This window comes from Symphalangus syndactylus, chromosome 9 (genome assembly GCF_028878055.3).
Source record: "Symphalangus syndactylus isolate Jambi chromosome 9, NHGRI_mSymSyn1-v2.1_pri, whole genome shotgun sequence".
NCBI lineage: Eukaryota > Metazoa > Chordata > Mammalia > Primates > Hylobatidae > Symphalangus > Symphalangus syndactylus.
Genome location: NC_072431.2, coordinates 116,154,986 through 116,179,451, shown reverse-complemented (window position 1 = coordinate 116,179,451; position 24,466 = coordinate 116,154,986). Strand labels below are relative to the sequence as shown.

General features: G+C 41.5%; 2 long non-coding RNA genes across 3 annotated transcripts in view; both read right to left on the bottom strand.

The window, feature by feature from the left end:
- LOC129490312 (uncharacterized) overlaps positions 1-22,578 on the bottom strand; it is a 32,619-nt gene extending 10,041 nt beyond the window's left edge. For both annotated transcript variants that reach the window (XR_008660219.2, XR_010113749.1), the window contains exons 1-2: positions 21,897-22,578; positions 20,099-20,262 (exon numbers count right to left, since the gene is read on the bottom strand). This is a non-coding gene — a long non-coding RNA (uncharacterized lncRNA). The remainder of the gene's footprint in view (positions 1-20,098; positions 20,263-21,896) is intronic.
- A 1,177-nt stretch (positions 22,579-23,755) lies between these two features.
- The window catches only part of LOC134731461 (uncharacterized), a 95,075-nt gene continuing 94,364 nt past the window's right edge, over positions 23,756-24,466 (bottom strand). Inside the window, exon 3 of the long non-coding RNA XR_010113751.1 lies at positions 23,756-23,961. This is a non-coding gene — a long non-coding RNA (uncharacterized lncRNA). The remainder of the gene's footprint in view (positions 23,962-24,466) is intronic.

Genomic DNA, 24,466 nt, shown 5'->3' with positions numbered 1-24,466 from the left:
TGTCCATGATACAGTAGAAAATCACAATTTAAATAGAAAAGATATCCACAGCCATCAACACCAAGATTAATCAGATATTGAATTATCTGACAAAGATGTTAAAGTAACCATCATAAAAATGCTTCCATGAGCAATGATGAATTCTCTTGAAACAAATGAAAAAAAAAAAAAACAAAAAAAAAACAATTATCAACAACACAATCTTAAGTTGTTAGGTTTATATAACTAGCAACTATGGCTGGGACATCTGTTCTTTCTCAAAATCAGAAGTTGCTTATTCTGTAACGATAAGGATAATTAGTCCACCTGAAAATAATTACAGTGCTCTCATTTTCCAAGAACCTAAGAAATTACTATGCAATTTAAACTTCTAAAGACCCCACAGCCAACATGATGACCAGAAGTTAACTTTATTGTTTTACATTAGTTGTTTAGCCATTTCCCGTCAATTTGTTTATTCCCATCATCAGTTTATTCATTTGCCTAGCATCTATTTTTAAGCTTGAAACCTCTCCCAAAAATCCTCTAGCACATGGTAAATGGAAGAAACAGTGAGTATTTTGGGCTTGACACTGACTTTTGTTTATCCCTGACAATGATAAAAATGTACCTCTTTTCTTCTGAAAAAAAATTTTCAAATGTTTGCTGTGGGATAAGACCTTAAAGAGAGAAATGCTTCCAATGGTCTTTCTTCATTGTTTTAGGTTTGTATGATATCAAGAGGTGCCCCAAAGTGAACCTTTGCTTCATACCTTCCATAAGTCTAAAATCTATACATACAGCCTTTGTGCATTAAACACCTTTCTGTCCTGAGGCATCTTCTCTCGAAGTGAAAATACTGTGAGGAAGTACATCTCAGGGATCAGTGCCCTATTAGGATTCAGGACACCTGGCTCCATCTCACTTCACTGCTCACTGCCCAGTGTGACTCGGGGCAAGTCTTTTAACCTCTCTAACCTTGTCTTATTATCTGCACAGTGTAGATAACCCACCTATCTGGTCAACTTGGCAGAATTAACAAGAAAAATAAAATGTTGCCTATATGGATGATTTTTGCAATGTAATGAGCTATACAAATACAAGTGATTCATATCACTTTTTGGTAGAAATTAGTAGAATTGTATAGAAATTTGTTGTTACATCAAAATAAACTCTTCAGTAATTCAAACATACAAATAGGATTTTAGGGGCATCTGGGGGGTTAGTAGGTATATTTAAAAGGAATTAGACTATGAGAGGGAAGATGGGAGGTTGCCATAAACAGGTTTTGCCTGCACCTCGGTTGTCCCTGAGATATTTAATTGGAATGGGTGGTCCTTCAAACAGGTTCAGTGGAGGAAAAGCTCAGGAAAAAGACAAGGCTGGAAGCCAAATATGCTGTTTCTATGCATGACACCTGCATCCAAGGGGGTGGGCAACCTGAAAGTGCCATCAATTATGTACACAGCATTTCCTTGCAAGGAAAAATAGAAATAGTCTGGAGTTAGTCTTTCACCAAGATTGGTGGGTAGTAGGCATTAAGATAGTCAAGAAGACCAAGCTAATGGATAAATACTGTGGCCTTCAGTGCCTGCCATCATCAATCTACTTCCTTAAATAAAAGTTATAGACTCCGGAAAATAATGTGAAAATCTTGTTGCTATTGAAGAGGAGTTGAAGGCAGATAAAATCTCAACTCTGTAATGTGCATTCAGTTGTTTCAACTCCAGGGACATCCAGGTGTTAAGGTCAAATCTCACTTAGGGAAGCCAAGTGTCCAGCACTGTTTCTAGCCAGTTGTCCTCTCCCCAATCAACTTCAAGTCTCTGTAGAGAATCATAGTTTTCTTTCAGAAGCTGCTGTGCCTGCAGTCACTGAACAATCAAGCATTTGTGTTGTTACTCCTCCTGAGGATGTCAAATTAGAAAATGGCATCCCACCTCTGGGTATCCGTGTTGCTGTGAAGTTGCAAATAAATTTGTTGTCTTGCTTTAAAAAAAAAAAAAGTGCTCACATGTATACCTATGTAACCAACCTGCACATTCTGCACATGTACCCTAGAACTTAAAGTAAAATAAAAAAATAAATAAAAAAGTGGTAACTCATGTAAAAAAAATGCTCAAAAATTATAGACCTTCCTCAGTTAACACCATCCCTAGAGTGTGTTAAATACTTCTCCGCAGTTCATTTTTGTTAAAAAGCTATTCCCTTTTCTTCCACCCCAACCCCTGGAAGACTGCAGAAGTTACAGGAAAAAGTACTGGAATGAATATCCAAAGGCTAGAGTCTAATTTTATATTACTAACTCACTGAGTGACTGACCTTGAACATGTCTCAACCTCTTTAGAATATTGATCTAAATATTATACATATTTACTATCTGTGGTTGGCTGACTTTTTTCTAATTTGCTTTACTCTTTTGTTGGCATCTGCTTCTATATGAAAAAAAAATTACTGGTCTTGGCAACCATTTCCTGAAATAGAGTTTAATTTTCTTACAGCCAAACTATATGTAACATCACTCAGAGTAGTGACTCGCACTACAGTTTCACAAGTGTGTATATGTGTGGATTCTGATAATTTTGTACTCTGTAGGGGAGGAAAAGAAATACAACTCAAGTTGAGAAGAAAAATTATCCTCAAAAATGTTTCTTTATCACTGTTTTTAGAGACTTTTGTTAAGGTTAGATTTGAGATAGCACCAACGTGGTAAAATATGCAGAGAACAATGATAAAGGCTCAGGTTTAGCAGTCAGAAAGGCCTGTGTCGAATCTTCGTCTCTGCTACCCATTAGCTATGTGATTTTTACACAATTGGTAAATTGGAATAATATCTAGCTTGCAAATTAGATTTTCTATGGCAAATATAATGCAAATAAAGTCCTTACACATATAAGGAACTCAATAAATGCTGCTTTTATAATGATGATGGTTGTGATTTCTAGGGGCAGAAAGAGAACACAGAAGGAGAACAATCGCTTGCTTCTGTAGCAGGAAAGTCATCCTTTCTCAGAAAAGGGCTTTCAGTTCGGTTCTGTAGAGCCTTCTAAGGGGGACTGTAAGCTGCAATTCATCTTAAGAATTTCAACCCATGTCTCCTGTTTTCTTTGCAATAGACCAAAGCACATCCTCTAAGATTCCAAAGTGTCCTCCATGAGCTTCCCCTGAGGATATTTCCTCACGAGAAGTAAGAAAAAGCCCATCGTCCAATTTCTGGGACCTAAGATGATGATCATAGCAATAATAATAATAAAATAACGCTTACCACTTATTGGGTTCTTTCCATACAGGCCAAGCACTTTACTAAGTATTTTACATATATCATCTTATTTAATCTTCTCATCAATTTTGTGCATAGGTATTATTACCCCATTATGAGATAAATAAGAATCTCAGGGCTCAAAGAGGTTAACAACTGAAAGTGCCAAGATTCATACTCCACTTTCTTATTCACTACTTTATTCTGCATTATGTGCTACATGAAAATACTTAGCCTTGTTAATACTTAAGCCAGACTCCCTGGCTGCTAGGATTTTATGCTAAATTGTATAATTAGAATTTCAAATTTAGGGCAGTGACTGAGAATTATTATACTTCAATATACAACCTTACAAAAGTATTTACTATAATAAATTTGTCTGCACCATCTTTTGGAGAAGTCTACAGAATTCTAAAGCAGAGTGACACATACTTAAACAGAAAAGAAATAGAAATGAGACTATACTTTTTAAAAAGCTGCTCAAATTAATAATTAATTTTTTAAATTTTTAATTGGCATAAAATTGTACGTATTTATGTGGTACAGAGACATATTTCTATGCATGTATACAATGTGTAATGATAAAATCAGTGTAACTGGCATATCTACCACCTCAAACATTTATCATTTTTTTGTGTCGGGAACATTCAGAATCCTCTCTTACAGCTATTTGCAAATATACAATAAATTATTGTTAACTACAGTTACTGTAAGTGCTAGAGAAACCAGAACTTATTCCTTCAATCTAGCTGTAGTTTGATTTGCCAATATATGTGTAAATGCTATGTGCCAGGCCCAATTATAAGCATCTTATACCTATTATTCAATTCTTACCACAATAAAAAATTCTATGATATAGATGCTATTAAAATTCACATTTTACAGATGAGAGAACAAAGGCACAAAAATTATAAACAACTATTTTTGAAAGAGTTGATTAAACACCCAGGACAAGAAAAAGTCTTTTTTTTTTTTTTTTTTTTGAGACGAAGTCTCGTTCTTTCGCCCAGGCCAGACTGCAGTGGCACTATCTCGGCTCACTGCAAGCTCTGCCTCCTGGGTTCATGCCGTTCTCCTGCCTCAGCCTCCGGAGTAGCTGGGACTACAGGCACCTGCCACTGCACCCAGCTAAATATTTTGTATTTTTTTTAGTTGAGACAGGGTTTCACCGTGTTAGCCAGGATGGTCTCGATCTCCTGACCTCGTGATCCGCCCACCTGGGCCTCCCAAAGTGCTGGGATTACAGGCATGAGCCACCGCGCCCGGCAAGAAAAAGTCTTTAACAAGCAAAGAACACAAATGCAAATGAAAAATCAATCTTATTTATAAAGAAAAACAATAAAAACAACATAGGAGTTTTTCCTCAAGATTGAGGGATATTAGTGATCAGTTTACAAATAAATTGGGTTTGCATATTTTAGATATGTTGGATTTTACACTACTGAGTCAGAGAACACTCTCATTTTGCTAAGATTTAGTCCTCAGAGATCCAAAACAACACCCAAATTGTTACTTCACATATATTATCAACATTTGGTCTTAGATCTCTCCAATAACTTTTCTGTGTTTCTGGAATTGTTTCAGGAGATCCATCGCCTAGGTTTCATAACATATTTAATTAGTTATTGGTTCTTATTTTGTGACGAAACTCAACAAATGGGTTGTGGCATCTTCGTTTATAGAATGAACACTTTCATTTTATGAAATTAGTGCTACACACTAAGTCATCTGACTATTCCATGGTCAACCTTCCTCTTCTTTTTAAATATATTGGTTCCAGCTTGTACTGCTTTTAATGAGATCAAATGAATAGAGACCCAGCCTCCCTTTATTATAAAGAGTTGATCCTTTCAAATATCCCCAAAGTGATCTTGAATCTGTGAGATCCACTACCTGCCTTTTGTAATACTTAACTGGAATGCTTTATTCCAAGAATAAAGTGGTGCTCAAAGTCAGCATTTAAAAATGTTATCAAGCAGATTTTTTTAATGTTGCTAACTGCCCTTCTCCTTTTTCCAAGAAACTGTGCTAGCCTTAACATACATTGCCACAAATATAAATACTAAATGCTTATTAAAAGGCAGGCATTGTGCTAGGTGCTGGAGATACAAAGATGCTTAAGATACACCCACAAAGAACTGAACAAGACAGGGCACCAAAGCCACTCAGCTGACTGTCATCTTGAAATTATGGATTCTGTGTCATAATTTATCACCTTCATTCTGTTCTAGCCTTTCTGATGCTTGGCATTAATTTTCCTTTTCTGAGCACTAACCCCACCTCTCCTATTCTATTCCTCCACTGTTGAAAGGGAAGCAAAACTCAGCTGTTACCAAAGGCGCAAAGATCAAAGTTGGCAGCTACGCGAAAGTTCAGGATTAAGAGACTTCCTCTTTAAGATCAAAATTCCAGATGATCCAAATATAGGCAAATGAGCCCCAGTAGAACACTCAGCTTTCTGTGCTGAATCCAGGAAAGAAGCAGAAATCACCATAGAAGCAACTCAGTTTCACTGTTTGCAACCCCGTGGGCTCTATGCTAATTGCCTACCCCAGCAGTGAGATCGCATTTCAAAATATGGTCAAACACAAAACAGCCAAGTCAATCAAGCATTAAGTATTCAAGTACAATTATCCGAACACATGCCCAAGGACCAGCAGTGAAGCAGCTTAATTTGGGAGCGGCTCCGTAATCATCTCTCCGGGCAGCTGAGATTTTAACCTCTCCCCTCGGGCCTCCTGTTCCGGGCACTAGGCTAGCTCTCTCTGTGTGAGAGATCACAACGGGAGCCACTGCCCCCCAGTTGTTAGGCTTCATTTAAATTCATGCTAAGGGTAAGGGAGGGGGAGGGGGCAGAAGGTCTGCAGAAGCCCCCATTGTTGGGGAGAGACGTGTGGGAGCAGATGGTCTGGCTGGTCACTCAGTCTGGCTGTCAGATGCTCTCTGTCAAGTTCCCTGGGGACTGCAGGGTTTTCTTTCCACTCTCCGCTCTGGTCATATGTGTTTGCTCAGTGTGAGCGAGGGGTCTTTTTCTTTATCAGCCCCCCAGACTTCCAGGGGGCTGAGTTGCCTTGTCCTTCCCCCACTCCTTCCCTCTGCTTTCTCTGCTTTTTCTGGATCAGCTAGTGCCGCGCCTCCAAGGGCCCGCTCGCTGCAGAGAAAAGCAAGCGATTTCCTTTGTCTCTAATTGATGCTGCGCTCTCATCCAGCAGCTTCTGACTGGCATGCTCACTCGGTTATTTAACAAATTACTCCACAGCCCTCATTAGGACTATTGACATGTACAGCTAACCAACCCCTACAGTTAGGGACGATGTGATAACTGACTTCCATCATCTTCGTGGCTCCTTTTAGTTCTGTCCTGCAATGGGATAAGCAGATAGACCTTCAGAGGTGTAGTGGTCCTTAATACTCACCTTTTATATTATGTCAGGGTCTAAAAAAAAAAACAGATAAAGCATGGGTTACAGATGTGACTCTTATTTGCATCAGTAAGGGACAAACACAGAGTCAGCTTTTCTACATATAACTCTGTCTCTAAAGCATTAGCTGTTGAACATAAATCTTGGCCTCAAAACCTGCTCCCTTTTAAGATTCCACACAGCTTGTGCCAAGGCAGCTATTCCTTGCAGTTCTCAGTTAAGATTTTCCCCAGCTCAGGAGGCTGTTAAATTTTAGTTTTTAGACCATACTGGCAGCTCAGGACTCACTAATGACGCCTCTGTCAGCTGGATGAAGTCAATGTCAGCCCAGAGAGGATAGTGGCCGAGATTGGGTGGCCAAGTGAAAGTGAGAAATATCATCTGATCCCCTCATCTGGCTGGGATTAATGTTTTCCTTTCATGAGTTATCCTTTGGAAATAAATGCTTGAGTGTTTCCATTTACACTCATCAACAGAATTTTGCTTTCGTGTTTATCTCCCTTTCTCCCCAAAATTATAGAACCTTGAAAGCAGAGTTTATAGTAGTCATATTTACTGGTTCAGGATACAGTGTTATCGCTTGATATATCAGAGTAGCTCAATAAATGTTGAATAAATGAATGACAGAAATTAACAAATATTAGAAATTAACAAAATGGAATATAAGAAAATGTAAAAGAAGACTATCTCTAAGCTAAATGTGAAACATTTTTTCCATACCCCCACTATTCTAGATATTTCTGTATGCTACAGGAAAAACCATAGCATTTTACTGTGAAGTAAAATGGCTGTGAGGAATTAAAAAGAAAACCTGACTCACTAAAACCTTAAAGTCTGAAAGATCAAAAACTCTAACTGCCCACATACTAATGTCAGGTGAAGACCAGCCCACAAGCTAGCAACTTGGACAAGCAGTTTTGCAAGAAGTGCGATTGACACATCTGTGAGGGATGGGACAGGAGCTTACCATGGCCTGTAAACCTCACCCAGTTATTTCCATGAGCCCTTAGTAGACAGGGGCTACATGCAAAAGCAGAAGGAATGGATTAAGTGCAGTGCTGCTTTAGTGCCCAAGATACACAGTGTGACACAGAGAGTGGGGGCCGTCTTCCCCTGAGTAGCACTGCTGCAGGAGCTTGAGCATTTACAGCTTTCAGAACCTCAGGGGATGGCATCTTTAGCACAGACATCAAGCTTTTCTTCATTGAGTACTTGTTGCAGTAAGATACCAAGTAGCTTACCAGGACATCATTGTGGGTGGAGGGGCTGCAGAAAAAAGAAAAGGAAGAAATGGACATAATCCATCGTAGTACAGAACATTGTGCAAACACCCCTAAAGAAAGTCACAAATTGAAAATTTAAAGAGGCCTGCCTATATACCCTACTTTAGCAGATAGAGGTGAAAGCCAGGGCATATTGTTTATGCACACTTACATACATACTTTTCTTTTTATGGCATGTTAACTTTTCTTTTCATGTAGACATAAGTACCAGAAAACCCATCTTGCACATATAACAATACACCCTCCAATTTGAAATCATAGAACACTCTTTAGGACTGGGTATCTCTAAAGTTTGTGTTCTATAATTTTTCTAAGAAAGACTTCTCAAATCCATTCAATCTACTGTTTTTTACCTTTATAAAAGTATTTTTGTTATCACATGAACCAAAGAGACAACTTTAAAATAAGATGAGCAAATGCTCTACAGACAGACTGCCACCATCCCTTCTCATACCCGTTACAGACATTGCTGGTCACTAAAGGCCTTAATTGTAGCCTTCAAATTCTGCTAAAGCACAGTATACCAGCAGCTTTTACCAATCAATCTGTGCTGGTATTTGATATTGCTCCTATTTGTCACCTTCTTTAAAGATAATAATCACATATTGCAAATATTAAAGCACAGGAAGTGAGCTTCATTGCTCAAGAGGCAGTGAGAAGACTCTATGATGCAACTTTTACTATCAAAAGGGCACGTCCACCATTGTCAGGAAGTGCTCCTGGTTTCCACAAGAAGACACGAAATGTAGCCTGTGGGATGGGATAGAGGATCATGATGGGAGGATAAGCTTAGAAAAGTGGTAACTCGACATACTTATACTTGTGTGTGTCTATGGAGATAGTGGGTATTTGGTAGAGTTGAGGAAGCTGAGGAGTCCTACGAAGATTTTCAGGGAGGTGGCTTCTCAGGATTGGCAGGCTACAGGATAGGAATAGGAAGTTGTTTCTCCTTGGCCACCTCTTACTAGAAGTGATAAGGCAAAGCCTTGGATCTCATTTCCTTTTTCTTGGACAGGACCTTCATATTAGCATACAGGCCCCTCAGGTGGTATGCTAATACGTAAGAAAGTCCATGACAGAAACTAACAAAAAACACTCACAACACAGAGTGCCATTGGCCAGGAGCCTTTGCTGCACACTGTCAAGAATAAGAAATTTGAAGAGCAGGTAGTTTTTGTTTTGTGGTTCAGGTTTCAGCTATCATTTGAGTGCTATGTGCTTTGCATATATTAACTACCTCACTTGATCCCCACAACTGCCCTGTGAATTATCCCCATTTTAAAATAACTAAGACCTGGGCAGGGTATGGTAGCTCACACCTGTAATCCCAGCACTTTGGGAGGCCGAGGTGGGTGGATCATGAGGTCACGAGATGGAGACCATCCTGGCTAACACGGTGAAGCCCTGTCTCTACTAAAAATATAAAAAATTAGCCGTGTGTGGTGGCAGGTGACTGTAGTCCCAGCTACTTGGGAGGCTGAGGCAGGAGAATGGTGGGAACCTCTGAGGCAGAGCTTGCAGTGAGCCGAGATCACACCACTGCACTCCAGCCTGGGCGATAGAGTGAGACTCCGTCCCAAAATAAATAAATAAATAAATAAATAAATAAATAAATAAATAATAATTAATAGAATAAAATAACTAAGACCCAATGACGTTAAAGTCATAGAGCCTGAAGTGGCCAAATCAGCATTCAGATTAGAACAGGTTTGTGGCAACAAAGCCAGGGTTCTTTCACCACACACTGTAAACCCATCTCAGGGGTGAATAACCTATACACCTAGAATATCTTTAAGGCCCATCCATGCTTCTTCCTTCTCTCTCTCTCTCTGACATGAGCTTTACAGGGACTTCTTTTTCCTGGCCAACTCTGTTTCATGTGTCACATCTGGGTCTGAGAATGGAACAACAAGAGAAGCACAGTCTCTATGGCTTAACTTTCCAACAGTAGAAAAGAATTGAAGGCACTCTTCTCTGGCCGGGCGCGGGTGGCTCACACCTGTAATCCCAGCACTTTGGGAGGCCGAGGCGGGCGGATCAAGAGGTCAGGAGATCGAGACCACAGTGAAACCCCGTCTCTACTAAAAATACAAAAAATTAGCCGGGCGCTGTGGCAGGTGCCTGTAGTCCCAGCTACTCCGGAGGCTGAGGCAGGAGAATGGCGTGAACCCGGGAGGCGGAGCTTGCAGTGAGCCGAGATCGCGCCACTGCACTCCAGCCTGGGCGACAGAGCGAGACTCGGTCTCAAAAAAAAAAAAAAAAAAAAAAAGAATTGAAGGCACCCTTCTCTGAAGTTTCACTCCCCTTCTCTTGTCCAGTGAATATCTTACCAGGCTGTTAATAGCCTCATTTGTGGGTGTCTATGTTTGTTTTACACCAAAATTACATATGATTACATTAAAATTATAAATATTCCTGATTGGCCACTCATTGAGGGTAGTGAGGGTAGTATGAGACAGTGAAATGGAAATAAAATTATTCTGAGATTTCAGCTCTTCAACAAATGTACACTGGCATAATGTTAATATTTAACAGCTGGTATGAATCAGGTATCAACCAGAGAGAATGTGCAGGCCCTGGGGGCTGCCCAGCTGTGCCAGACATTAGGAACCTCTTAACTGCTGAAATACAGAGAAATGTGGAAAGATGGTAGAGAACAATGAGAAGACCCAAAGGAGCGACCCAGTAGCAAGGAAGTTTTTCAATAGTTTAATAATTGGTAGGGTCATAGAGATGGTGCAACAGTGGAACATCAGCCCTGGAGATGCTTCCTAAAACACGACTCACGGTAACACAATGGAATGTTTTAACATGTCAAGAAAATTATGTTGACAAAAAATGGGGTTAGCCACCTTGTTAGCCACCTGGCACAGAACATGGAAGCCAATGCCAACAGCTGCACTCATCTTAATGCTAATCTAGGAGAGACTTTGGTCCATTCATCAGGATTCATCAACGGTGGAGATGGGTTCAGCTGGCTCTCTGAGCCTATATCCATTAAAGAGTTAAGCTAGGCCGGGCGCGGTGGCTCACGCTTGTAATCCCAGCACTTTGGGAGGCCGAGGTGGGCGGATCACGAGGTCAGGAGATGGAGACCATGGTGAAACCCCGTCTCTATTAAAAATACAAAAAAAAATTAGCCGGGCGTGGTGGCGGGCGCCTGTAGTCCCAGCTACTCGGAGAGGCTGAGGCAGGAGAATGGCGTGAACCCAGGAGGCGGAGCTTGCAGTGAGCCGAGGTTGCGCCACTGCACTCCAGCCTGGGTGACAGAGCAAGACTCCGTCTCAAAAAAAAAAAAAAAAATACAAAAAGAGTTAAGCTACCTAAGTAATCCCTTCACTCTGCTTCCATATCTATTTTAAAATTTATTTTATTTGAACTTCTGTGCTGCTTTTTCTCTGTGAAACAGCTAAGATGAAAATATTTTTACACAATCATGTTGAGCAAACTTGGAGGAAGTAGTAGATGTCTATTACATTGCTGCTTTCAGCACCCTTCCCTGATCAGCTTCAAGTATGATAATTAACACAGATATTGGGCAAGAGAACATGCCTAGGAAAAAGTTTGATTTCACCATGCCTAGTATGTTTAACTTGGAAAGTCCTGAAAGAACTGTTTCAGTGATACCAGCCAGGTTTTGCATTAAACATGATAGTTATGGGGAAAAATAAAAGAAGGAGAGTGAAATTATTTTCCAAGTGATGGTAACACTGAAAATGTAAACAGATTCAAAGAGGGTTTGGTAAATCCAGCGACGTAAAATCTGAACAGATTAGTGTCCTCTCAAGTCCTTTGAGATTTTTGTGTTAGAGATTTTCTTCCCACCAATATAATAATCAAAGGTGATTATTCGGCTGGTTGAAAAATGATTATGACTCATTTGATGATATACTATGGGAGTGTGAAGGTTGGTGGCACGAAATGCCTGATAGGACCAACCAAACGTCCCAGTTCCTAAAACCTCCAACCTCCACATGTTCTAAGGATGAAGCGTTTGAATAGAGGGAATCAGAGGCTTGAGCAATCATTGGAAGGGCTGGGGCAGCAAGGAACAGACAATCATTTGCTGAAGATCTCTGCCACAACAGTGAGACTTGTGATTCCCAAGAAGCTGCTGCAAATGTCAAGAACCTCCAGGAAGCTCCCTCTACCTATCTCAGCCAGAACATGCAACTAAAGATTTTTTAAAAGCCACATTGTCTATCTCCACTGCCTGGATCACAAAGCAGGTAATTCACAGGAGCTTGCTACAAGCTTCTGCAAACCTCTTCTGTCACCTGTTCACAAATCTGCATACGCTGCCTCTGGAGTATGATGGCCTCTTTTTTCTATTCACCTTCTAAATCTGACATGATTGGCTGTCATGGGCAGACCCTAACTTGGAACCACATGGGGAGGGGGATCCTGGGAGACATGTTTCTAGCTTCTCCTCTGTAAAAGCTTAGATGTGGACGAAGGTCATTTCAAGCTGATAACAGATGACTCAGCACAACACGAAGAGGCCCAGGCTTGCGAACAAAGGGGTAAGTGAACACGAATCCCTGAACACTTGAAGTAGCCACATTTTCACACAGCCTTTTAAAAACTAGTCAGAAACATTCTGGTGGCCGAGAGACAGAACCTTATTTGGGGACGTTCTAAGGGTTAGACCTCAGTTGATCCCTAAAACTTAATGTTTCTCAGACTTATGAAAGAAAAGAAGAACCTGGAAGAAATAATGCTTTTTGCAAAATACTATGTTCTGCCAAATACCCTAAAATATCAGCATAGTGAATTTCATCATGTGAAGCAGGAACAATTTTACTAGGAGAAAAACTCAGTACGTAGAACTGGGAGCCCACATGTCCACAAAGAAACAAGCTGTCAAACCAAGCATGATCAACTGTTTCAGAATTTTTCCATTAATATTCATTTGCTGCTTGTTCATTTCTTTGGTCGTCTGCTAGTGCTTGCTACCAGACAAGTGGTAGCAGCCATCAAAGTCAAAGAATAAATTTTGGGATGAAACATTGAGAAAATTATCTCCTCTAATATGACAATGTTTTTCTCCCTGCAAATTTTGAAAGGATTGCCACTACCCTTGACTAATACTAGCCATCTCAGCCCAATATTCCACTGGGCACTTTTATAAGGTAATGAATTTGGATCAACACCTGGAAGGGTATTAAAATATGGCCAGGTGCAGTGGCTCACACCTGTAATCACAGCACTTTGGGAGGCCGAGGGGGTCGGATCATGAGGTCAAGAGGTCAAGACCATCCTGGCCAACATGGTGAAACCCGTCTCTGCTAAAAATACAAAAATTAGCTGGGCGTGGTGGCGCACACCTGTAGTCCCAGCTACTGGGAAGGCTGAGGCTGGAGAATCACTTGAACCCAGGAGGCAGAGGTTGCAGTGAGCTCAGATCACGCCACTGCACTCCAGCCTGATGACAGAGCAAAACTCTGTCTCAAAAGAAAAAGAAAAGAAAAAAGAAAAAAAGAGTATTAAAATATTGGCCTAACAACATTTTAAAAGATAAAGTAGGCCGGGCATGGTGACTCACACTTGTAATCCCAGCACTTTGGGAGGCTGAGGCAGGTGGATCACAAGGTCAGGAGATTGAGACCATCCTGGCTAACACAGTGAAACCCCAGCTCTACTAAAAATACAAAAAATTAGCCGGACGTGTTGGCAGGCGCCTGTAGTCCCAGCTACTCGGGAGGCTGAGGCAGGAGAATGGCATGAACCCGGGAGGCGGAGCTTGCAGTGAGCCGAGATCGCGCCATTGCACTCCCGCCTGGGAGACAGAGCAAGACTCCGTCTCAAAAAAAAAAAAAAAAAAAAAAAATACAAAAAATTAGCTGGGCGTGGTGGCAGGCGCCTGTAGTCCCAGCTACTGGGAAGGCTGAGGCTGGAGAATCACTTGAACCCAGGAGGCAGAGGTTGCAGTGAGCTCAGATCACGCCACTGCACTCCAGCCTGATGACAGAGCAAAACTCTGTCTCAAAAGAAAAAGAAAAGAAAAAAGAAAAAAAGAGTATTAAAATATTGGCCTAACAACATTTTAAAAGATAAAGTAGGCCGGGCATGGTGACTCACACTTGTAATCCCAGCACTTTGGGAGGCTGAGGCAGGTGGATCACAAGGTCAGGAGATCGAGACCATCCTGGCTAACACGGTGAAACCCCGTCTCTACTAAAAATACAAAAAATTAGCTGGGCGTGGTGGCAGGCGCCTGTAGTCCCAGCTACTCAGGAGGCTGAGGCAGGAGAAGGGCATGAACCTGGGAGGCAGAGCTTGCAGTGAGCCGAGGTTGTGCCACTGCACTCCAGCCTGGGTGACAGAGCCAGATTCCATCTCAAAAAAAAAAAAAAAAATATATATATATATATATAAAGTAAATGGCAATAACTTGATACCCAATAACCTATTCCTACTGGAAACACCTTAAAGATGGGAATCTCTAAAGATCTTTTGAAACCTGAGATTCTTTGAACTGCACATCTCTAAAAGTCCTGTGCCAGAAAGTTCTTCTGAGTGGCTCAAAATCATTGAAATTTTGCAGAACTTTTCAACACTATGTTAGAAATCCAATGCAGGAAGTAAAAAGGGTCTTCTACTGGAAAAGCAAAAAAGAACTATAGACATTAAAGCTGAAAGAGTGGCTGGGTGTGGTGGCTCACGCCTGTAATCCCAGCACTTTGGGAGGCTGAGGCGGGCAGATCACCTGAGGTCAGGAGTAGAGTATTTTCAGTAGAGACTAAAAATACCAAAAATTATCCAGGCATGGTGGTGTGTGCCTGTAATCCCAGTTACTTGGGAAGCTGAAGCAGGAGAATCGCTTGAACCCGGGAGGCGGAGGTTGCAGTGAGTTGAGATCATGCCACTGCACTCCAGCCTGGTTGAGAGAGTAAGATTCTGTGTGGAAAAAAAAAAAAAAAAAAAAAAAAACGTTGCAAGACTTTGAATACATTTGTGGTGTGCACATGTACATGCATGCACAAGTGTGTACTAACTAACATTTTTAGCAGTTCAAGGGCATAGTCTAGAGTTTTGACACTGAAGTATCATGTATGGGCATTAAGAGAGAAATGAGGTAGACCCCTTCTCCTATACCTGGAAAACAAAAAATGGGACCTTGACTCTTCCCAGATGAATATCAAATATATTTATTTTAAAATGTGCGCGCTGGACTGTCGTGCTGTAACTAAAACCGGATGATGAGAGAGGACATCATGCAGCCTCATAAAGGAAACTGTCCAGAAGGCGGGACTCTGGATTGTGTAACCTGGATCCCACAGCAGGGTCAAGGTCAGTGGAATTACAAACAGGGTATATACTAAAACTTGACCGGGCCAGCCTGGTTCAGTGGATGACTTCTCATTACCCTTAGAATAAAATCTAAGCTCCTTACTATGGTTTGTAAGTCCTAAAGGACTGGGCCTCTGCCCACCTAGTACTCTCCTTCCTGTTCACTAAGCTCCAACCACACTGGCATTCTTATGTTGGCTCAAATATACTTAACTTATTCCAACCTCAGGGGCTTTACACCTGCTATTTCCTCAATTCTTCACTTGCACACATCTTTCGAAACAGAGGTCTTTCCTAACCACCCTACGAAAAGAACTTTCATCATCCCAACCCAGCCACAGTCTTTCCCATTTCCTTCCTTTATGTTCTTCATAGGACATGCCATCATCTGAAATGAAAGTATAGGCATACTTTTTTCAACTACCTCTCTTGCTAGAACATAAAGGCCACGAAAATGAAGATCTTATCTTTCTTAATCACAACATGAATGAGTTGAAAGAGTTGTACCACCAAGAGAGATAACTCTTAGAGCACATTCTCTACTGTTTGTTAATTTAGTTTTTTAGTCATTCAAAAAGCACTTATTAAGCACCTACCCTATGCCAGGTACCATTCTAGGTGCTCAGGATAAAGCAATGAACAAAGTCACTGTCCTCCTGGAGCTTACATTCTAGTATGCAGAGATAGTCAATAAACAAATATAACAATATCAAGTATGCTTATGACGAAAAAGAAAGCTGGATGCAAAAAAAGATACATAATTGGTATTTCATATTTTATTATATGTGGGGTATTCTGTGAAGGCTTCTCTGAGGAAGTGACACTTAAGTAGAGACCTAAAAGAAGTGAAGAAGCTACCATGTGAGATCAGATAAGCGTAAATGTTACCCCACACAGGGGAAATAGGAAGTGCAAAGGCCCTGAGGTGGGTGTATGGTTGGCAGGCTCAGAGAACAGCAAGGAGGCCAGGGCGGCTGAAGTAGAGAGCATGAAGAGGACAGGGATAGAAAATGATGCTGGTTCGAGTGCAATGCCTCATGCCTGTAATCCCAGGATTTTGAGAGGCCAAGGCGGGTGGATCATTTGAGCTCATGAGTTGGGTACCAGCCTGGGTGACATGGCAAAACCCTGTCTCTACAAAAAAAAAAAAATAAAAATTACAAAAATTAGCCAGGTGTGGTAGCCCACACCTGTAGTCCCAGCTACTTGAGGGGCTGACATGAGAGGACTGCTTGAGCCTGAGAGGTAGAGGCTGCAGTGAGCTCTGTCACACTACAGCAATCCAGCCTGGGAAAGAAAGAAAACAAAGAAAGAGAAAGAAAGAAAGAAAGACAGAAAGACAGAAAAGAAAGAAGGAAAGAATGAATGAAAGAAAGAAAGAGAAAAGAAAAAGGAAAGAAAGAAACAATGGAAAGGAAATGAAAGGAAAGGAAAGGGAGGAACGAAGGAAGGAAGGAAGGAAGGAAAGAAAAGAAAGAAAGAAAAAGAAAGAAAGAAAGAGAGAGAGAGAAGTGTCTGTTCATACCCTTCGCCCACTTGTTGATGGGGTTGTTTGTTTTTTTCTTGTAAATTTGTTGGAGTTCATTGTAGATTCTGGATATTAGCCCTTTGTCAGTTGTGTAGATTGCAAAAATATTCTCCCATTCTGCAGGTTGCCTGTTCACTCTGATGGTAGTTTCTTTTGCTGTGCAGAAGCTCTTTAGTTTAATTAGATCCCATTTGTCAATTTTGGCTTTTGTTGCCATTGCTTTTGGTGTTTTAGACATGAAGTCCTTGCCCATGCCTATGTCCTGAATGGTATTGCCTAGGTTTTCTTCTAGGGTTTTTATGGTTTTAGGTCTAACATTTAAGTCTTTAATCCATCTTGAATTAATTTTTGTATAAGGTGTAAGGAAGGATCCAGTTTCAGCTTTCTACATATGGCTAGCCAGTTTTCCCAGCACCATTTATTAAATAGGGAATCCTTTCCTCATTTCTTGTTTTTATCAGGTTTGTCAAAGATCAGATAGCTGTAGATACGTGGCATTATTTCTGAGGGCTCTGTCCTGTTCCATTGGTCTATATCTCTGTTTTGGTATCAGTAAAGACACATGAAAAAATCCTCATCATCACTGGCCATCAGAGAAATGCAAATCAAAACCACAATGAGATACCATCTCACACCAGTTAGAATGGCCATCATTAAAAAGTCAGGAAACAACAGGTGCTGGAGAGGATGTGGAGAAATAGGAACACTTTTACACTGTTGGTGGGACTGTAAACCAGTTCAACCATTGTGGAAGTCAGTGTGGCGATTCCTCAGGGATCTAGAACTAGAAATACCATTTGACCCAGCCATTCCATTACTGGGTATATACCCAAAGGATTATAAATCATGTTGCTATAAAGACACATGCACACGTATGTTTATTGCAGCACTATTCACAATAGCAAAGACTTGGAACCAACCCAAATGTCCAACAATGATAGACTGGATAAAGAAATGTGGCACATATACACCATGGAATACTATGCAGCTATAAAAAATGATGAGTTCATGTCCTTTGTAGGGACATGGATGAAGCTGGAAACCATCATTCTCAGCAAACTATCGCAAGGACAAAAAACCAAATACCGCATGTTCTCACTCATAGGTGGGAATTGAACAATGAGAACAGATGGACACAGGAAGGGGAACATCACACATCGGGGCCTGTTGTGGGGTGGGGGGAGGGGGGAGGGACAGCATTAGGAGATATACCTAATGCTAAATGACGAGTTAATGGGTGCAGCACACCAACATGGCACATGTATACATATGTAACAAACCTGCACATTGTGCACATGTACCCTAAAACTTAAAGCATAATAAAAAGAAAGAAAGAAGGAAAGAAGGAAAGAAGGAAAGAAAAGAAAGAAAGAAAGAAAAAGAAAGAAAGAAAGAGAAAAGAAGAAAAAGAAAGAAAGAAAGAAAAAGAGAGAGAGAGAGATGCTGGAGGTGCAATAGGGTCAGATGCGGAGAGAAGCCTGAGGGAGAGCTGGGGTTAAGTGTATTTGAGCAACCATAAGAAAGCTACTGTGGCTGGAGCTTAGCAACCAGGAAGGAGAGCACTAGGAACCTGGGCTGGTGGGCAGAGTCCCAGTCATTTAGGACTTACAGACCATAGTAAGGAGCTTAGGTTTTAATGTAATGTTGTAAGAATGGAGGCTTACACTGAGGTCTTCAGAGAATCAAGCAAGGCACTGCTAAAGCAGGATCATGAGGTCTGGCCAATGTCAATCTCTCTGAGACTTCCAAGGTTCCAGCATGAATCTTATCAGACACGATTACTTAATCAGATGCCCCTTTGAGGGCTGCATCAGGATTTTAATTCTCCTGGAGGAGGCAGCAAATGAGCAAAGAGGAGGACACCTCTGTACTAGCACTGCAATCCTGAGGACTGCAGTGAAATTTAGGGAAGACAACAGATGGAGATCAGAGCCTCTGTGACCCAAATATCAAAGAAGCCATGTGCTTATTTTGGCCTTATTTAAGTACTCTCAGATTACTGGAACTGTTATTTGTGAAATACATGTATAAATGGGTTTGCATGTTCACTTGTACATCACAGATATTCTCTGATATCTGAGTGGGGACAAACTGAAAGAGTCCACATCAAGGCCTTCATTTGACATGGAGGAAGCTAAAGCCCAGAGAACTGAAGTGATTTGCCACAGTATGAACAACTGTTTCAGAGTCCAGCCCTGCCTTTGTCTCCTCCCATGTCTTCTCCTTTGTTTTCCCTGACACCGCCTTCTGTTTAACACATACAATCCCAATAGTTTAGGCCCATGGCATGCCCCTCTAAGGAAAAGAGAGTCAATTAAGCAGGAGAAAAAAAACTGAATTGTTGTTTTAGGCACGAAGTCGTACGAGGGGACTGACTGTAATAAGCTAGTGTTTTCTTCTTGTCCTATACCACACTGTTACTTCCTTCCACACTTTGTGGCTCTTCAGTAACTTGCAGATTACACAGAATCCCAGAGAATGGAGATCCCATTAGTAGGAAAAGCAGGGTTGAATATTTGCTTGGATTTTTCTCTCCCAAATTTACCCTTCAAAGCAGAGTTCCGCCAGTCAGGCCCAAATATTCTTACTCTGTGGCTGAAGGGTGCCCCATGGGAGTGTCTGTGTGTACACAGCGGCTGGCAAACATCTGATTTTTTCACTTAGCATCACTCTACCCGCTTTGACCATTTTCATAAGACCAAGCCTGGATAAGGTGACTGGCCTAAGCCACATGACTATGTTTGTCTCCCTGCTCTCACAAATGTTCAGTCGATTTATAACTGGCTATCTTCAAAGATATGCTTGAAACAGAGGCGTTGCTACTTGAAGATTACTAACATCACTCCCTTGCCTCATACACCCTTTAACCATCATTAAGCTTCAGTGTTCTTCCCTCTTCATTTTTCTACCTCCTCCATCTTATCTCCTCCCATGGTTTCCTTGGTCATTCATTTATCAGAAACTCTCAATTCTTTAGCTAAACTGTTTGGAACTCTCTCCTAACTTCCAGACCAATGCCTAAGTCTTACAGGGAGCATATTCTGCCCGTTTCCTTCCCTATCTGCCCCCCTACCACCAATTTTTCCAGAAAATCATTCCTCTTCCTCCTATATTGAGTTAGAAAACTGCATTACTATAGATACAGTCTCCCGAGCTGCAAATGTTTCTCCCGTAGCAAGTTAGTCACTGCGTCTTTTCAATTCTCTCACATCTGCCCTTGCCTCCACCACTACGGCCCCTGACTTTCAGTCATCTCCTGCACAGACTTTAACAATGCAGTCCTAATCATTCTCTTTACCCCTTGTAAACCTACCTGTAAGAGGCAATAACTCACCATGATTGACTGACTTCAAATGAATGCGACACCGCCCGCCTCGGAAGGAAATTCCCAAACAGGAATCCAACAAAGCTTGGACATAAACATGGGTTGTGGAATAGCACCCGCCACAGTTTCTTCTTTGAAGAAGATGATAGTTGAATGTACAAGTGTCGGTAAGTCTGTCACAAAGAAAATCAACCTCATCATATTTCAGGCACATGCTCAATGGAAGGGTAGTAGGTAGACTTTAGATTTTAAGAGATCTTTGGGGGACTCCCTAGTTAGATGGCTTTCAAGACACATGGCCTCTCCTAGCTTCCATCTTCCCATCTGGAAATTCAGATATTAATAGTGCTCACTTGGCAGGATTGTTATATTATGTGATAAGTGTGCAACGCAAATCTCTCTCTGCCTGATGCAAAGTAAATGGCATGAGATGCCTTTTTTTTTTTTTTTTTCCTTAGCACCTCCTGGTTACTTCTCCCTTTATCCAAGCTCATGCTTCTCCACAGCAATATTGGACCTGAGCAGAGGATTCTCGATGATCTCGCCAATGTGCTAACTGAGAGGGCGATTTAAGGTGAGCAGCCTTTTCTTCTGAGTCCCTTGCCTGGGTGTTGGGCAAATGCTTCCACCGGCTGGCTGACATATGTGGCCTGCTGCAGACTAATTTCTTGTGACATGTTGCCTTGAATGCACAGTCACAGAGCATGTGCTGAAGTGCTAAACACCCCCAAACTGTGCACTTTCCAATCTGTGAAAGCTTTTTGGTGGGTCCAGGCTTTTTTTCTAGACCTGAGGCATTATAATGAGGAAGCACATGGACACGTCATTGCGGCAATCTGTCACCTTGCAAATGCTTAATAGCAGCAGCAGGACCTGTGTGTCCCTCTCAGTGAGCCAGACACCACCACACAGCTGCTCTTCTGTTGAAGTTGTTGCTGCATTAATGAGCTTCCAGACAAAGGCATGACTGTGTGGTGTGTAGCCCAGGGTCCGCACGCAGGCTGGGAGTAATGCACAGGGGGAGACCTATGCTCAAAAATAATACTTCATTTGCAAAATCTGGTTTGGAGCCCACAGGAATTACTGTGTTTCTTTAGACTTCAAAACTTGTAAAGGCCACATCATCCTCCTGCAATATTTTACGATAACAGTAGCATGTTAACAGTTATCTGATCCTCTAGGGTTTATAGTGTTTTCACACTTTGAACCTCACCGTATCACTGTAGACATATTGTTTTATGGATGAGAAAATTTGAGTCCTTCAAAGGTTCAACAAAATACACAAGTTCACGTGGTTAATAAAAGGCAGGGACAGTCCTTGAATGGAGACCTGTATGACTCCAGGTGCTTGACTTTCTGAAGAATTATCACCAAACTTACTCTAAGTTCCCCCATATGTGCTGAGATGTCACTGAACCAGCTAAAAAGGAAGCTTCTGATAGAAGGAGCTTTCAAGGGACTGAGCTTCTCCATTAAGATTTTAAGTCTTTTATCTGCCAGCATGTTAAAGGAGACTAGGGCACCCCAGACGTTTTTCAAAAGCTAAGCCTTACACACAAAGCAGGTCGTTCCTCTGCCTTGCTTATGATGACGATGTAGGAACCTTATGTGATACCTCACACCACCAATATAAGAGAGTAACAACTGAAACAGAACAAAGAATATAGAACAGATATAGAAATCAAACCCCAAACTACCTCTATGACTTCTATGACTATTAATAAAATAATAATGCAGATATAACAGCAATAAGAAAAATAACAGTTAGTAGTCAGCATTTCTTTAGCCTTTACCATATAACACTTACTGTTTGCATACATTATCTTGAATTCTTTCAACAGTCATCAAATAGGGGTTGTCGTCCCTCTGCAGATGAGGACACTGAGGTTCAGAGTGGTAAAGGAACTTGCTGGAGGTCACAGAGTTTGGACATGGCAGAACGAGGCAAGATGCTCAGGTGTCCCGACTCCAAGGCTGTGCTATTTCCATTGGGTCATACTTGCTTTCTCTCAAGGAGATAGATAATCACCAAACCAGTGAGTAGTGTTAAGGAGGTTAGGAATTCTCATAACACAGTGTGGCCAAGGCTGAAAAAGACTAATAGGTGCATAGCTGCTCCTTCTGGTCATCCAAGGCTAACAATTATCCTTCGGGACCCAGAAAATGGCCAAGAAATAATGAACAAAGGGACAACTTCTAAAAAAAAATCTGGCTTCAGGTGTGAGTTCAATCGAACCCTCTGACAGTGTGTTGAAGTATCTGTGTATGTGCACACACACCCACATTCATGCCACGCAGGTGTAGGATGCGAGCAGAGAACGGTAGGCTGATTACATGTCCTTTTCTGCCTCCTGACAGCTATGAAACTACAAGTGGGTAGATTATAGTTGAAGATAAAAATAGACATTATACTGCCGCTTTCCCTTCCCAGCTTTTTAGTCGCTCCAGCTTGAAAGCATATTGTAGCATTTTATTGTAGTCTGGGCTCTTGTGGCTTCTCTTGTTTGCCATTCCTTTTTGGAAAAGTAGAAACATTCCCTCTCCATGGGGAAATGAACTCAAGTAAGTGAGAGAGAGGCAGCAGAGTGCGCGCATGTGTGTCTGTGTGTGCCTGCTTGTGTGCACGCTCATGTCCCTCCATGCCTGAGGGAGGAAAGGAGGTGGAATGAGTGCATGTGTGTGCCTGTGTCCCACTGCCTCTAAGAGAGGAGAGGAGGCAGAGTGTGAATCTGAATAGAGCGGAAATTGGAAATTGACACAGCTGTTTTTGTTTCACTGTAACCATTTTTAGAACCTCAGGATGCACTAAGCTTCCAAAGGAGGCAGCCCACTCAGCCTTGGGATTCAACACTAGCCAAGAGTGAGTAGTGATTTGAAGGCACTGGATGCATCATCCTAAGGTCCACAGTAGACCCCTCATCCAAGCATTGCAGGTCACTTGGTATAATGCATATTCGCTGCCCTCTTTGTGTGGCAGTTAAACTGAATTGTGCAAGTAGTTGCACGCCAGGTCTCACCCTAAACCCTCTCCTTTCCGCTTACCATCTCCATTCTTTCTCCTGAAATTTTCTTTTAGGGTCACTTCAAACACAGCAAGGCACAATGTTCCATGTTTCACGCTTAGGTTCCCTGGACAACAGCACCGCCAATCAGTGTAGCTGTGTTTTATAATACATATTTCTGTGCCCACCACAGATCTACTGAATTTGATTCTATCAAGAACTTGAGTTTTAACAGCCTACTCCTGGTTGTTAGTGTCATAAGCACTAAATTTTTCAAATGCCTAATAAAGCAGCAATATAATCAAGACTTCGGTGCTGCCCTTGCCTGGTATCAACCACTGAAATATTCAGCCTCTCGTCACCTTCACTAGTTCTACCACTTTATACCCAGGAAAAAAATGAGGGATATTTACAAGCTTTGTGACACTCATCAACTCACAATTTATCTGGGTTTCATTTCTTTATCTGCAAAATGGGGATGATAATGGCACCTAGTGTATAGGGTTGTTGTGAAAATTAAATGAGAAAACATATATGTTAACATAGGGCAGTAGTGATCAACTGGGAGTGGGGTGATGTTGCCCATGAGGAGACAACTGACTATCTGGAGACATTTTTGGTTGTCATATAGGACTAGGGGTTCTCCTACGATGTAGAATAGAAGCCAGGGATACTGCTGACATCCTACAATACACAAAGAAGCCCTCCACCATAAAGAATTACCAGCTCAGCATATCAATCCTTAACATTTCAAGAAATCCAGATGCGAAGTTCAGCACATCAGGACCGGGTTCGAATTTTAGATGCCACCAATCTAGCTGTGTGATCTTGGGTAGATTGCTTAGCCATTTGGAGCTTCAATTTCTCCATCTGTAAAACAGGGATAAAAAATCCTGTCTCACAAGGTGAGTAAGAGTTCAAAGAAGTAATTTATAAAATACGTCTGGCATTTTTTCAGTAGGGTCCTTTCTTTTAGTTCTTCTTACAAGAGGCTGGTTTCCACATTCATAATGACCTAGGAAGCCTAAGCCTTCCTTACCTTTAATTCGCAAGCGAGGTACTTTATGCGTTGGCTCAAGGCAGGGCACAGATGGCCCATCATCTGAGCATGCATGCATGGCCAGGCCCTGTTACTGAGGTTAGGAATCATAGGGCCCCCTATTGGGCCATGGCTCCAGGACAGCCCCCTAGACAGCCCCAGGCTGACATGCTTACCCTGAATGCACTATTAACCCCACGATGCTATTTTTAAATAATGAAAGAACCAGCTTATTGTGAAAAGAGAGTATAAAGCCTAAAAATAAATCTAGCTAACAAGGTGAGGTTTACCATCTAGAGAGAAGAGAAACATTACACCCTTTAACATTTAGGCCAC